The sequence below is a fragment of the Hoplias malabaricus genome, chromosome 1 (genome assembly GCF_029633855.1).
Source record: "Hoplias malabaricus isolate fHopMal1 chromosome 1, fHopMal1.hap1, whole genome shotgun sequence".
Lineage (NCBI taxonomy): Eukaryota > Metazoa > Chordata > Actinopteri > Characiformes > Erythrinidae > Hoplias > Hoplias malabaricus.
In genome coordinates, this window is record NC_089800.1 from 61,977,326 (window position 1) to 61,994,348 (window position 17,023).

The 17,023-nt window shown below is 38.6% G+C and overlaps 2 long non-coding RNA genes across 2 annotated transcripts in view; one reads left to right on the plus strand and one right to left on the minus strand.

The window, feature by feature from the left end:
• Nucleotides 1–4,340: 4,340 nt before the first annotated feature.
• LOC136695751 (uncharacterized) lies at nucleotides 4,341–16,816 on the plus strand. The gene is made up of 4 exons (XR_010802354.1): nucleotides 4,341–4,374; nucleotides 5,902–6,054; nucleotides 16,099–16,212; nucleotides 16,517–16,816. It is a non-coding gene; the product is annotated as an uncharacterized lncRNA (long non-coding RNA).
• LOC136695745 (uncharacterized) overlaps nucleotides 14,794–17,023 on the minus strand; it is a 72,020-nt gene continuing 69,790 nt past the window's right edge. Inside the window, exons 5-7 of the long non-coding RNA XR_010802348.1 lie at nucleotides 16,066–16,187; nucleotides 15,824–15,971; nucleotides 14,794–14,975 (exon numbers count right to left, since the gene is read on the minus strand). This is a non-coding gene — a long non-coding RNA (uncharacterized lncRNA). The remainder of the gene's footprint in view (nucleotides 14,976–15,823; nucleotides 15,972–16,065; nucleotides 16,188–17,023) is intronic.

Genomic DNA, 17,023 nt, shown 5'->3' on the forward strand with positions numbered 1-17,023 from the left:
TCTCTCTCTCTCTCTTTTGCTCCAGCGGTGTGTAAACACGGAAGCAGGCGCGCGCACACACTGTAGACTGGTACGCCCCCCGTGGTAATGCCGTGGTTTTAACCCTTTACATAGCTACAAAGTACAAGTGAGACGCTGTTCGCAGTTGGTCGTCTTGTTATTAAAATGACGTGTGTGTCAGTGTTGGTTTAGCAAGTACCTTCAGCCCAAATTCAAGTCATGTCCCATAGGTGACGTGTAAAGGGACATTCATGTTTGTCAATGCTCACTTCTGGGCTTAAATTAACTACTTTGTGGAATATCCCTCAACAGCGACTGGGATATGTTAAGAATGTTATTTGTATGCAAGTTTCAACCTTTCTGAATAATAAGTGGCACAGAACAAATAGAAATTAGACAGTGATATTAGCATAATCTGATTTCATACAAACCCTTCTTGGGCTTCTTTACTTCCCCTTCACATTATTTTACTTTCTACTCTTGTAGAAAATTTAACTGATCTTTTTTCTATTCTGTGCAAACAACGACATATACAAGTAGGCAAGACTTTATTATTATTACACACAAAAATAACCTTAATAATGTTAAGATGAACACCTTAAACTACTACTATTACTACTACTACTAAAAGTATTGTATGTGTATTATCTAATAGTAGTGTTGTTGTCACTCAGCTGCAATGTGAATGTGTTTGTTTAGGCCTTGGAACATAAAGTGGTCATTTCAGTTACAGAAAGAACAAACTGTATTTTTCCTACTCCAGTTTCACACTTAGGCACACTTAAACTTGAAGAAGATATTCCACCATTCATTTTAATGTCGGTGTAATTCATTTGGTAAGACATTAACAGTCATTCAGTGTTTTGGTATAAAATACATTTACATATAAACATGACAACTTTAGATGGATGCAGGGGTCAGTGCAAAAAGTTTTATTCACTACCCAATTGACCAGTGAACCTAATACGGTCCGCTATCTTTTTATGTGTAATGTTGGTAGTGGTAACATAGTTTAAAATATGAAAATATCATTGCCTTCTATTTAAAATATGTAAATTATAGGCAAAATTCTTATTTCACGTCTACCACAAAACAACATGTCTGACATTGTTTCAGACAGCTATTTGTAAACATTGCTTTAAGGAAAACTTAAAAAAGGCATAGCCCTCTTCAGATGTCCAGACCACACTCTGCACGTTGCCCTAGAGCAAAGCATTGCACATCAAACCACAATAAATGGTGTGTAGATGTCCACAAATAGCATTAATTTCACACTCACGAGCGCCATCTGGTGTCGAGAATTACAGTGACGTCAGAGATTGGTTTGTTAATATTTACTGAAATTTCACCTTACTTCATCTTAATGAGTAATACTTATCTGAGTCTGAAATGGACCCTCATTTTAATATTTTAATACAAACTAGAGAAACTATTTCATTAGTCAAAAATATATAGCACAGCTATTAAATTCAATTAAAGCTAAGTAATCTCTCTCTCTCTCTCTCTCTCTCTCTCTCACACACACACACACACGCTCCAAATCTGTCCAAGACATATGCATGGACATGTTTATTATGACTGTGAGTCTGCACCCCTCTGAGTTGGCACTGGATGGGCACAGTTGAAGGGCATTAGGTCAACTGGAGCTTTCTTTCTGCTTGGCACACACTGTTCCCTGCCTTTCACTAGAGCTGGCAAACAGGAGCTTTTACTGGCCAATAAAGAAATGTAATTTGATGGCAGACAGGCCTCCTGTGGTGTGAGTGAACTGGAGGTCTAGCTGCATTAAGACAAGTTCAAACTGCCCATGATTTTAATTGATTTTGCAGATGATTAACATGAAGCTGAATTAATGTTTGGAAGGGCAATGGAGGCTAAAATATTTGAATGACAGTGAGAGAACGATGTGGGGGAGATGTCTAAATGAGAGTCACAGAAATACACACATTTAAGCCAAGCTTTTCATTTGACTTATATATAATATGAGAACATGTGAATGCCATTCTGAGTTTGCTTTATTTATTTATAATTATGTGTAAATCATGTATAGAACGACAACACACTCAAACTAATTCTTGGCTGATAGTAGCCTATTTTCCGTTTTTTTTTCCTGTTTTAGATTGTTATTATATATTTTATTTTATACTATTTTGTAAGAAAATAAAATATCTTTGTTTCTACAACCCACTCACTGGCCAGAGAGCTTAAGGCCAGTTGTCTTGTATTTAGTTACATTTATGGGGACAATTAAACAGTCAGCAGATGGCGCTTTTGAGCAGGTAAACGCAGATGAACCCAAAACATTGCCATAGGGTGTCAAACAATAGTGCAGCAACGTTGAATTTCTGTAGTATAATATGTGACTTTAGTTAGTGTGCCGTTTTTGACACAGACCTGGGGTACTAGGACTAGTACTTTCTTATTTGTAGTCACATTTGATGAAGAAGTACATTGACACCAGGCAGATACATTTACACTTGAGGTTCTCTCTAAAAGTATTAGATGTAATATTAGAAATACTAAGTAATAGGAATCAGAAAGTGGTTATTCTGAAGAGGGAACACGTGGGGTTTAGGTAATGGGAGCATATCTGAGTCAAAACCAACAGATTAACATGAACATCATTTCAGTAGGTACACTGTCAGACATTTTGTCGCTGTGGTGGAACCCTCGAGGGTAGATACTTGTACCTTTAGGGAATATAATTGTACCTTATTTTATTATAATTGTAGATTTTAAAATTGTGTTGATTTCATAATACCCATTGAATCTCCAGGACTTTTATTATGTTTTTTTTATATGACAGTTCTTTAATGAAAGATTACAAACATGTATCACTCCTTCTAGAGAAGAGAATGTAATGTACCTTTAAGGAACAAAACTGGACTTTTAAACACTGCTGTACCTTTAAAGGTACATTTACACAGTTTGTACCTTTACTGACCAAAATTGTACCTCTGCTGTACCTTTCTTCTGAGAGCTTTTGTTAAAGCAGTATTTATCAAAATATTAGCTGGCAGACAGATTTATATACACTCCCAGCCAAACAGACTTATTAAATTTACAGTATATTGGTAGGACCTGAACGCCCAGAAGAAAAAAAAGAAAAGAGAGAAAAAAACATAAAAAGATAATGGGGTCAGGATAAGGGTTAGATTTTTTATATTCCAAGCTCACATTTCTTTGAATCAACATCATCTTTATTATAATTGCCTGTATGAAATAAGCCCTACAATTAACGTATTCAATAAAATTTGAACTCACAGTTGTATCTGTTACACTTATCTCTCTGTCTGTCTGTCTGTCTGTCTATTTACACAGTATCTTATCTGCCCTCTCTGCCTTCTGTATATTTTTGCATAAAAAATATTGTTCTTATGTTTCATTTATTAATTAAATGATTAATTATTCATTCATTCATTCATTTTCTTTTCTGCTTCTCCATTTCAGGGTCGCGGTTAAATGATTAATTCATTTATTTAAAAAAATATATATATATATATATATATATTTTTTTTTTTTTTTAATCTAAAAAAACAACAAGGAGTGGGAGATATGAAAACTCGGCACTTGGTCCTTGTTAAAAACTCGTAAAATATATTTGCAAAACTAAGGCAAAATTACCAACCAGAAGGTGGCACCATTATCCCATAAATGAATCGCTCCTAGTGGCTTCTCACCAAAATTTAATCCAAGGGTTGAAAAGCACTTGTCTGCACTAAATTCACAAGTAGAACTCGGAAATACTTGACTTTCCTCCCTGTATGGTTATAGCTTGCCTCTTTTTTGCAGATCTAAGTGTCATTAAAAGCTAATGTGCACCATTACGGCATATTAAGATGCAGAGGACACGGATGCCTCTATTATACATCGATATATCTTTCTGCGGTCTGACAGAGCAGAGGAGTCTCCCGTTTGAACATTACACTATCTAAGAATGCAATCTCTACCGGGGCTAAATGAGACAGACACAATGGGGCATTATGTGTGGCTTCACAATGGTGCAATGAAGTGCGTCAGAGTTATGACTATGAATTATGAAAAGATTACTGAAGAGCAGTTGATTTCAGGTTTTCTGTCAGGCATTAGACAAGAGCCACAGAAAGAGGGAAACCTCAATTCACGGAACAACGAGGTTCAAGGAGAGATGTGATTTTTCTCTTCAGGGCGCAGATTCTTTAGGAAATGCCGATAACATTAAACCCTTAAGACAAAAATGAGAGGCCATTCGCATTTCCCATTCATTTTCCCTCTTCATTAACCCATTCAGTCACCGCTGAGCATTCGTTTACTTCGTTTTAATTATCCACCCCCTCACAGCCGCCAGGGGTCGCTTTGGAGTGGTCTGTACTGCGTGGCGGGGAAAGGAAAAAAGTAAACAATTTGACATTAGAAGTTAAATCGTTTCAGGCATATCTGGTTCGTGGTTTGTTTGGAGAAAGCTTATTAGTAATTAATGTTTGGTGTTATTTAACTGAAGGTATTGAAAGTGGCCCCACTAAACAAGCCCCTTTTGCCTTTTCCTCAGCTAAGTGTTTGGTTGTGAGAATGTGAGCCGCTGTTAGAAGAGTTAGCCTGTTAGCTTATTTCTCTCATTCAGTGCTTACGGGTTGAACGACACTAAATTTCAAACAACGGAGGGGTTAACGAGATTGGCCCACGTTCGAGTAATCAGAATCAGGCCTATTACACTGGGGCTGAATCCGAACACGGCTGCTTAGAAAACCGCCGCACACACACTTAATTAAAAGTCTGTCCTGAAAGCATCTTCTATCTGAGCAGATAATCTGCGGTGAAATTAATAAGCAGGAGCAAAAGAGAATTATTATCACGGAGAGAAGGTGTTTTTAGCTGTATGCATGGCAGGGGTCTCTATCTTGAATGTGTGATACATGCTACGCCTCAAATGGTTCTTCAGTGTTTCGCTCATAATCTGATTCCAATTCTCGCCAGTCATCAGCCTCTCAGGAGAAGAACGGGTAGATGTTTAATTGAAGCGCTGGGCTTTAATTGAGTTCACCTAAATGTAAAACTACCTCCCGAAAAAAGGGGAAAAAACATGCGGCACCTTTTAAACTCTCTGCAACTGTTTCAAACTGTACATCAGTTAAGCTGACACACGATGTCTCCACATTAATCTTCTCATCCTGTAAAAGAATAGACCCCATCTCCAGTCAGCAGCCTTACATTTCAAAGAGTGTCTTTTAGCTCATAAATAGATTGGAGTTTTCAATAAGCATGTGCTCGAAAAACAGTGTTGTCCTTCAACACACTCTTGCAGTAATCAGTCATAAAAGACCTGGTTTATTATATTTATTTCATGATTTTTATTTATTTATTTATTGATCACTTGACAGGCAGTGTGATTGAAATCTAAGTGGTCTAAAACTCATGTGAAATCACAAACAACTGTAGTCTTATATAAACCTGTGTTTATTTTTATTTTTTTCAAGTACAGATAAATATATCATTTACAGTGTGGGTGGAGGATATACCACTCCAGGTCTAAAAGAGTGAACTGAGAACTGTTCATATATTATTCATTTAAAATATATATTTCTATATAAATATTTACTTTATTTTTAGCCTATTTTAAATAGGAAAAAAATGAGTATAAATGTAAAAACAAACAATCAAAAACACATGAAATAGATACGTACACATAAACAAAATCAGTTTTTAAATCAGTTGAAGCTTAAGTGTTTTTAACTGCAAATTTTTAATGGAAAAAATAAGTTACCCAACTAATGTAAGCAAAAGAAACGGAATATCTAGAGCATGTGAGCCTTGTGTATGAGTGGAGTAATACATGTGTCCAACTGTCAAGAGAAATGAAATGGAAGGGGGTAATTTTGGCAGAAGGACCTTGTAAATGAATATCAAACTATGACTCTTTTTCAGGTTGGAATGACCTATCTACCTTCAAGTACAGCTCATAGTGATGACTGCATAAGAGGTCAGCAATAGCTTGTCTGAGAGCTCTGTCACAGACACAGTTTGGAGCTTTTCAGCAGAGGCCACATCTTTCAAGCAAATTTTGTCAAGCTGTCTAGGGTAAGCGTCTCTGCGTGTGTTTTCTGTTGCAGAACAGCTTGTCATCAATTCTAATGCTCGCATATTTATAGAACACATAATTGAGTTTAGGACTTAAATCAGGGTGCATATTATAGAACAAGACCCCATCATTAAAGGGGATTTTTCATTATAAAATCTTATTTATTAATATTTTATATTAAACTATGCTTCTCATTTCCAAAATAATGTTTATATTCAATCAGGATTAAGAGCAGAACAAAGAGCATTAAAATAGTCTCTGGAAAAATAAAGAGCCAACACTGAGGTAAACAAACAAACAAACAAAAAAGGCCTGTTTTTGAGCATTAGTAATGTTACTGTTATGTGCAAAGACTAATAGGCATCTTACCCCTGTGTGCCAGGCCCCAAACATGCAAAGCAAAAAAAAAAAAAAAAATAAAATCAGCTATTAATGAAGAATGACCAGGATCTCAGTAATATTTGTACGTGTGTGGGAGTAGAATGTGTCAAATAAATGTCTTTCTGTTGACAGTATGGATATTTACAGCTTCCCATTGGATTTATATTATTGATCATGGTTGCTTTTCCCATGAGGTGTGCACCATGCCATTTGATGTTTTTTTCTTTGAACGTTTTAGGTTTTTCATGCCCAGCGAAGTTGACAATGGCTCTGCCTAACTGCCACAAAGCCTAAACATTCCAGCATCTCTTTAGGGACCTATTTGGATGGGCGAGAATAGTTGTATTTGTGATAACATCATTAGCTAGGTTTCCCTCTCTAAGTTTTTCTACTGTTTTTAAGGGACTGTTTTTCCAACTTCTGGCTCCGTTTTGAGCCACAGGGGTGGGAAATAACAAGCACCAGTGGGATTTCAGCCAGTCCATCACGGGGGCCAATACAGAGCCATCCAAGCCTCTGAAAGTCCAGATCGGCCTGAGGCTTTTTGTACTGGTCGTGCGTCTCTCAGTAAAGTCAGTCTCTCAGTCACTTCAGTGAATTCCCATTGCTTTGTTGTCGACTCCAAAATGCTAGAGAGCCCAACATCATCATTATCTGTTCTCCCCACCGAGATTTCTCCTCCTCGACTGAGCCCATCCCTCGGCTCGGTGCTGGGCTTCTTTTATTGGTAGCTTCTTGCCAGTGAAAGATCTATTTCATCACTGCCATCTACTGCATCCATTGCAATGGGTGTGAAAAACAAAGAGCCCCCTTTTTTCCCCGTTCGAAGCATTGATGTGCTGGCAGGAAATCGATAGCCGCTTTCGCACGGCTGGATAATTAACACGACACTTGTGCAGTGTCGGTTCACAGGTAGGAGCCTTATGTCACAAGATTGTATCAGTTCAAATGCATGAGAGACACTGGACTGCAGATTAAAGTGTCAGGAGGTGAGAGGTAAACACACATGGCAGTGTCTGTGTGAGGGGCATGTGTGTCAGTCTGTTTGTTGAGGTGCAGATGAGTGAGTTTCCATGAATGCATATGTGTGTGCACTTTGTTTGTGGGGGTGAACATGTGTGCGTGTGCATTTGTACACAATTGTAAAAATCACTTTTCATTTATTTTATTTCCAATCCATTAAAATGGCCATTCAATACAATTATTCTTTTTTGTGCCTCAGGAAAAACAGTATTTTCTGTTCTTCCTTCCAGATTTTTCAGGAAACCTCCTGCAAGTTTTTCCAAGTATTGTATTATATTCACAATCCATGAAATCCCAAATACATTCAGTGATGTTGAGGTCTGGGCTCTTGTGTCTGTCCATTGTTTTTTTAAAACCCCTAATATCTTCTCATAGTTGAAGGATGGACACAAATGTGTATTTTTTTCCAACCTGAAACAAAAATGGAATTCTGTGTTCTCCTTACTCTTAAAAGAAACAGTTTAGGTGGTGACCAGGCCTTGCACGGTTGTCAGTGTTGGTGTCTCTGGAGTCCTGCTAGCTTTGTTTATTTGTTTATTCCTTTATACCTTTCTTTGTCTTCCCTCTTCCTTGTTTAGTTAAATATATTTTTATCTAATTTGTACTTTTGGCTGGAATTTAAATAACTCTAGGATTTTGCTCAGTACTGTATGCATGTGTGTGTGTGTGTGCCTACCCTTCTTATTGCTTAGATAACAATTATGTCCTTGGGCTTGCTGTAGGTGATTTACATAGAAAAGAAGCAGATTGAACTGTAAAGTTCCCTCTCTAAAATTTCAGCAATTCAGTAAAAAAAAAAGAAAAAAATAGAAAAAACGAGAAAAATTCAAAATGACCAATCCAATACTAACCCTGAAGAGTGACACTTCCGAATTTCCAGTGTGGACATGGTGGCAGTACAAACGCTGATAGATGGCAGGGAATAAAAGGGCTTCTCGCGACAAACTTTGAGCAAATGTCAGCCTTTCATGGTGTTGAGAAGGCCCATTTCATATCTATTACAGCAGGCTTTCCACGGCCGATATTTCAGATTTTAGTGCTCCCTGCGCCACAAATCCTCTGCCAATCTTCCCCATAAGAATCTCTGCCAGCTCCCCTGTGATGCATTCTTCCCCTCTGTACCTCTCTCTCGCTCACTTTTTTTTCTTTTTTTTTTTCTTTTTTTGATGTGACAGAACAAACCCGCGACCTATTAGGATTAAGGCTTTGAAAAGATCTTTGATGCCGTTCAAGGTTCCTTTAAACTGGCGAACTGACAATATGAGCAGTGTGGAGGCAGCTGCTGAATGAGGTGATTGGTTGTCCTCGTCGAGGTTTAGTGCTGCACACCCCCCACCCCACCCCACTGCACCTCCCTCCTCAAATACACTCCCCCCACTCTCAATCTTATTCTCCAACAACCCTAAAAAACACACACACACATGCACACACACACACAGTTTTCTCCATCCAGCCACATCCTCTGGCGTGCAAGGCGCTAACAAATGTGTGTTTTCTTGCCTCGCTTTTGCTGAGGACTCTTGCCGCAGATGACTTGGCTCAGTGCCCTTGCTGTATCTGAACTGTTGCCCGGAATCAGCTGAAGACAATGGCTGTGTGTGTGTTTTTTTCTTTCCCTTCCTCTTCTCCTGAGGACACACAGGCAAGCGTCAAAGGCGGCAGCAGGCTGCGGAGCTGAGGAAAATGTGAAGGACAGGGATAAATGTAGTGCCATGTTATTCAAAGGCAACGAGCTGTTGAAAACCCTTTTTAAAAGAAGAGGGGAGAGAACCCCCTCGGCCACTTTTCTTTAGCTAAATTGATTTTGACATGCACCTGTGAGTGGTCTTGTATTTCCTTGAAACATAGTGTTGTGCTGCTTTGTTAGCCCTAGACACTGCCTCAGAAATTAGACCTCTAAAGAGGAGGATGACTCTTCACATCAATGTTTACAAGATATTTAAAATGGGAGAGAGAGGAGAGATAGAGAGAAAATGAGAGAGATGGTGAGTCTGTCTTCTAGTCTCCTAGCCAGAATCAACAATTTTATATATACATACACACAGGTACTGATTCAGAATGTCCCAGTCTCCGTAATTACTTTAATGATTTATTTCATCTGTTTTAACTGTTTTACTGTCTATCTTGCATTCTTTTTTTTACATCTCTGAGTGTAAAATACTTGAACACATGCATGACAAAAAAAGAGAGTAATGTTATCTAACATTCCCCATTTCTATCACATTATCTGAAAACCTCTCTATATGACAAAAAAAGTAATTGCCATTTCTGCCTGGCTGTAATGGATGTGGTGGATATGATATCGAAATTCCACTGAAAGATTCTTAGAGAACAGTGTAGAGGTAGTGGTAAGGATCCCATTAAGATACGGCCCTCTCCCTCCCACAGCCTAAGGCTGAATCACACAGAATGCATCTCAGTAAATGACACTGATGACTGCCAAGCAATAAAGTTATAGAGTAGGATCGCTCCCTCACACACAGACAGACTGTCAGAGGATTGCTGCCACACGGCTAGTGCTGACCTTATCGCACTAACCTTATTGACCTTATCGCACTAACTCTGCATTTACATTCTCAACACAAGCTGAAAGCCTCTTGGGTCTGCAAGAGTGCCTCCTAATCTTTTATAAAAGCGTCTCAAGTTGGCTTTCTGGTTTGGAGAGTGCATGCCGAAAAAGAACTTAAAGGAAAAGGCAGGCCAAATTTTAATCTTTAACCTATCTTAAACCTCTGACATACTGCCCCAACTTTGACCAACTCAAAAGCTTTTTGGCTATCTCTGAAGGGGAGAAAACGCAGACTCTCACCTGTGCTGCATTTTAGTCAGCGATTTTGAGTTGCTGCTAGCTTTATGTGATGAATTAGGTTTAGCGGTGGGTGGCGAATCCCCCAACAGACAGCATGCCATCGTCGAGGCAACAAAATCATCCATAGAAGACTAACTAAAATGGTGCTGAAATGGTTCTTGGCTTGGACAAGCTGTACCTGGAAAGAAACCGAACTTCTATATAACCTTTGCCATTCCTAGAGTGTCATTAAACTTTCTTCACACTCTGACATAATCTCATTTGCATAATAATCTACGGGAAGTAAAAGTTGTTCTTGTCTGACATCACTCCAAAAGACCTGGTAGGCTACAGGGAGAAATAAAGCTCTAACCAGTACAAGCTCTTGTCCTGAGTGTTTAGATTTGAACAAGGGTCTCTTAAAACCTCAGATGGAGGCAACTGCTCTCCAAGCAGCAGACTGGGAGCTGATTCCAAAACCTGGTCCAGCACACTTTACCAGTAAGGTTCCCAGGACAAGTGTCCTAACACATCATTCATCTACATCTGTAACATGATTCAAATTCAAGTTGCTTTGGATACAGATGCCAACCAAATGTTGTAAATGAATTAAATGTAAAAGAAAAAAATGCTCAGTATGTTAGACATCCTGGTGTAAATATTTTAAATGTTTCACTCAAATCCATGATAATAAATGTTGGTGTGATTAATGCTATTGAAAGCATTTAATAAATGCTAATAAAGGCATCAGCAGAATGCAGAAAAAAAATGTCTTTGTGTGAAGATTTCATGACGGATGAACCAATAAAATGGTCAAATCTGATCTTAACATGCAGTGAAGTGTTTGTAATGAGGAGTGTTTGTCTCCTCATTAAGAGACCTTTTACTGATGAAGTGATTTGTTATAATTTATTTATTATTTTATTTCCTACAAGAAAGATGACACACTGCTTTCCTTACTAATATTTCCAGCATATTAATACCTGATTTTGAAAATGTTATTTCTAACACATGAATCATTTGTGTTCTAACACAAAGTACATTATTCTAGAATGTGTACAATGAGAAGCACAATGTACATGCAAAAAATAATCATTAATAGAAGGGTGAGCTATATGCCTCTGTTGTGAACTTTCAATTTTAATTTAAACCTTTTATTGTGAAAGAGAAAACAGAAAGAAAGTGTCTGCACGCTGTTAAAGCAATGCTCCTTTTTATTTATAGTAATATTTTGACCTGAACAGTCTTCATCAGTCAAAAAAATAAAATGCACAAGATGCCAGAGATTGGAATGTTAAATAAGGGAGCTTTTGTTTAACAGCGTGTGAAATTCTCTATTTTACTTTCCATATTCATGTATTGTACTGCATGATATTTAGATAAGACGTGGTCTGGGTGTGTTTTTTTGAGAGAACCGTGATGGACTGACATCTGAGTCAGCCAGTGTCTCAAAACCCTCCCCATGTTCTCATGTACTTTAGCCAAGTATAGCTTACTGTTATAGAAGGCATTTTACTGCAGAAGGAGATTAGGGCTTCATTGACCAAATGCTGCAAGCCAGGCACCTGTTTGGACAGGACTGCAGACTAGCGCTGAACCATAGTTTGTTTTGTGTCTATCCAAACTAGAACAAAGCACCTTCTTGCAGCTAAGTTGGGTTTAATTCATCTTTGATATTCATAGCTGGGAAAAGAAACAGACCTTGACCAAGCATTGTTTTTGATAAGTGGTGCCCTCAGACACTCAGAAAGACATGTTTGTTTTAAGCCTCTGATTGGTGGCGTCCCTGTTAAAAAGGCCCACTGATGCATTTTGCCAGTTCCAAACAAACAGTAGTGTGGCACCACACACAACCGCCTCGCCAGCCCTCTGCTTCTGCTATAAACAATAACAAGACAGGAATGCTTTTGATAGCACAGCACTAGTTGGCCCTGACTATGTGTTGTGTAGCGACCCATGAAAAAAAAAAATCCCTGGGTAAGAATCAAGTCCCGCAGACAAGGACATTTAGTGCCAAATTCCTCCCCTCTTCAGTCAGTGGCGATTTTTTTTCTACTCCCTTTGTGGCTAATGCTTCCATAAAGTGTTTTTTTTTTTGCAATTGTTCAACTAATCATATCCTCTTCAGTAATTCCACTGGATGTGAAAAGATGAGATACCCACCATTAATCTCTTATCACGGCATCTAAAATTAAAACGGAGACAGAAAAAGTCTCAGGGAGAGGACAGGAAGTCAATTTGTCAGTTGGTACATTAGCTTGAAAAGACAACATTAATTTGTGCAGTTATCTGCTCGAATTCCATTAAAATTGGGCTAATGTAGAGACTGCGGATTCTAAAACCTCCTATCAGCACATATCAGTGCAATCACTATCAGTGAACTGTCGATTTGATTATTCACCCCAAAACAGGCTATTTTTTTTAGTTCTTCAGATTAACTAGGTCATGTTTCCACATTTAGGCAACTAAAGGATAAATAGAAATCAATTACAACCAGTCAATTCCAATTGATTTCAGACAATTATTATATTACACGTCACACATCTTGAGATGCTTGTGGTATCTGACACAGATCATCACTGTTTTGGAGGAGATATACATGGGGGAAATCGTATGTATTCAGGCCCCTTCATAAGAAGAAGTCTTCCTTGGTGAAGATGATGCAATCTAGCTCACCAATGCAGCCCCATGGGCTTAAATGAGGAGTGTAAATGTTGCTTTCTGTAAGCCTTTCACGTATTGTTCTCAGAAATCAAGGACTCTCACTATTGTGATTGGCCGAATGGCTTCAGAAAGGAAGTGCTAAAGATATGTTCCCTCATCATTTGTGGCTGCTTGCCTTGGGATCTTTAGAGCATTCTCTCGCTCTCTCCATATTTTTCTGCTTCAGGGATTGTCTGCTGCATTGCTCACGGTGCATAAAACCGTTAAACCTCACGCTAGTTTCATTGTAGTTTTTTCTTTCTTAATACAACTGTATTTTTGCCATTTCAAGAGTATTGTGGAAGCATGCAAAAAGGAAGATATGCAAGCACAATCACATATTTTCCATTTCTTCCACAAATTGCAATGAATCCGAAAAGGCATTATAAGGCATTTCTCATTTGCTCTTCAATTGTCCGTGCTCATACGAAAAAAGAAGGCCACCTTATACTGAAAGCTGTTTTCCAGCCTTATGTCATTGTTAAAAGAAAATGATAGTCATTCTTTTTGTCTCAAAGGCATTGTGCCAGTGTCTCGCTATACTTATGTTTGGCCTCTTTCATATAGTTCCAGAGGGGGAAGAATGCAGTGTAGATAGTACGGATATGTTTCCTTTGTTCAGTGGGACAATTCTTTCTCCATAATTTTACAGCTGGAAAAGTGTGTCACATAGAGTGCAGTGTAACATATACAACTTTCTAACCATTTCTTTCTGTTTTTTATATATATGTATATGTAACGAAATATATATAAAGTAGAGTATTTCAAGATATTTCCTGGTCTTTTCTGAACTAAGGGCTGGCCACCTCACTGCCTAAATCTCAAAATTACTGAGTGAATACAATATGATGAAAAAAAAAAATAGAAAATACACAGTGTATTAGAAATGTAGATTATTTGACTCCTTTTTTGACGGTGTACATTTGGCGATTTTGACTGGAAATGAAACCAGTAATGAGTGGATTTGGACATTCTATGTACTGGCCGTGGAACATGTGGAAGGTTTGGTGTACATTCATGTCGATCATGTAGAACAGTTGCATATTGTGCCTTAAGCGTAAAGGAAAGAATGGGTAAGAAAGAAAATGATTGCTATAGTGAGGTAGGAAGTCGTGTGAGACTATATTGTATATCGTCAGGGATGGATAGGTGGGGGAGAGAGAGAGAGAGATATTCTCTTTTGTTCACTCACCTCTCGAGCGGCTAGTGTTTGACTTCCTCCCTATAGGAGTGGGTAATTCAGGAGCACTGTGTGAGCTTGTTAGATCACCGAGGCCCAGCGACGGCACCATTCTTTGCAGACCCTTGACAGCAAATATGTAGTAATGATATTGTCTCCAGCTGGGTAATAACACACAATTCAGGCAGCCACACAGTGCACTGCTGCAGAAATGGAGGGGGAGAGAAGAATTACTCTGAAGGACTGGAGGAAAATGACAGCAGAAATGTCTCCAACCCCTGAAGTGGAGCGCTGAAAAATGCACCCCTTGCACAACCGAGCAGTCAATAGCTTCTTTCTTCCTCAACAGGGCATATGCATGACACACACACATAAACACATGCAGACATACACAACAGGCTTAACTAAACGAACAAAAATTAACCTGTCTTTTTCTTTACTTTACATTAAGGTAAAAATGTTAACCGTAATATATTTAACACTAATGTGGCCCAGTGCCCTGCTAAATAAACTGACCTAGAACTTGTTAACATCCAACAGGCAATAAATGTCACTTCTCCTCAACTCGCTGCCAAAAGGGGAAAGGAGGGGGCTTGGCCGGGGGGAGGGGGTGGGGTCTTGCAGTTTACCCTCTCCCCTACTGAGGTGTGAAATTGTGGCATGTGATCCTTAATGTGTGTGAAGTAGACAAGGCCTTGACACAATGGCCCTGGGCCCTCAGGGGGCCTCCTCTGGCACAGTCTGTTAGCGCCCTGCTGGGGTTTGGCGCAGTCTCACAGTTCACTTTCAGGCCCAACTCGGGATAATAAGCTTTCACGCATGCCTCTGGGCGATGTGCTGTAACACTGAGTGGCAATAGGGGGAAAACAAGGCATGGAAAGACACATGGTTAGTCCGTTTAATGGGTTCAAAAGTTAGGAAAATACATTTAGTGTGTCATAAATTTTACACCATTTGAAATTCACCATATATATATATATATATTATAATTTATATATTTTTTTATATCCCAACTAAAGAAACAAGCTCATAATGCTATGATAATTAATCACTTTGCAATTACAATTTATCACTGCACCCTATACCCTCTGGTATGTTGTAGAAAATGGTAACGCACTGGGGAAAGCTATGCACATAACGTAATTAAGTGCAATATAATATACAAGAGTTGAATCCTATATATAGTTTCTACATTTTGTGTGCAACAGTAATCTATCTCTAAAAATATAGCCATTTACTCAGTGCTAAACATGTTTTTCCCAGGATATTTTCCCTTGTTTGGCTTCATGTTGATGACTGTGACCTTAAAGATATTGATTTGGGACCCAGATGCCAGTGCTGTTGGCCTGATTGTTCTACAGGGATGTGTATGGAGAGCTGTCCGCAGGCAGGAGTGAATCCTTTAATCTGTGAGCTTGATCTGAGCTCTCCCTTCTCTGCTGAATCGTCTCTCTCTCGCTCCCCTCAACATCCGCGGCTTGTGGCCGTGAACTCTGACTCCTGCCCAAGCACTGAGCCAGCAACTCGAGAGCAGAAGAGAAAGAGGGAAAAAAAAGAAAAAGAAAACAGGAGAGCTTCCCCCTCTCTGCTCTTATTCATCTGTTTTCTCTCTCTCTCTTTCCCTCTCTGAGGAGTGTATTGTGAATGTGAAAATAATTTAGAATGCTATGTAAAACGTAGCCTTGATACTTACTGGCGAAGAGAAAGGAGGTACATTAAAATTCATCCTTTTTTTCCCCCTCATGCTCATGGTCTGAAATGGTTTCATTGAAAACCGTTCAATCCTTACTTAGATTTGCATGCACATAACAGACAGATGACCTCAAGTGATTGAATTTGGCCTATAAAAGAAATGTATTACTTAAAAGATGGAGGCTGTGGAAGCATACATTTTTCCCCTTTTTGAAAAAGAAAAAAAATTAACCTTTTCCTTACTTTGTCAATGACTTCTGCTACTCCCTGTTACAGATGAAACGCCTTGTTGTGGATAGTTGGCTGAAGACCTGTTTATGGCCTTTCTGTACAGTGCTCAAGCTGTGGTCCATGTGGAACTAGCTCTGGAAATCAACATATTTTGACAGGGTAAGATGATAAAAATAAATAAATAAATAATATAATAATCTCTGCAGTTTCTGAAACATGACCTGCATGACACAACTAAATATGACACAACACCTTTTGTCACGGGTGTTGGTTTTGTCTAGGTATGCTAAATGTTAAATTTGAATTATTAAGGTAAAAGGAACAAATTGGTCAGTAGTACAAAGTTCTGCTTATCATTGTCCAGCTTTTTTGTTTTCTTCTAAATAAACAACATTTAATCAACAATAGATTAGAATATTGGAGTACAATCATCCATCTTCTGTAACTTCTTCATCCTGATCAGGGTCAAAGTGGGTCTGGAGCGTACCCGGAATCATTGGACACTAGGCAGAAACACACCTAGGGCATTACAAGCTCAACCGATTCCTCACACATTCAGACCTGTGGACATTTTCACACAGCCTGTTGTTGTCACCCTAACAACGTGTGGTTTTTGACTGTACTGGGAGACCTTATCTCTTGAAGGAAACCAACACACACAAGGAGAACACTGTGTCAGTTAATATTTTTTGAGAATTTTTTTTTCAAGACCTGGTAGACATCAGTAGAGAGAAAACAACTCAGTGGTATGGCTGTGAAGGTTTATCTGTTCAGAAATGTAAGCAAATTGACAAAAATTTTAAATTGTTCTCAAAATGTAAACTGACCACCTCAGCAGAAAAAAGCAACCAACAACTTTTAAGACTGAACTTTGGAGTTGTGGGAGAATATCCCTTAATAGAAGGTGTAATAAAATGGCACGTTGTTGATTTTATTAACCTTTTGAGGTTGATGTGTAATCACATTTTTT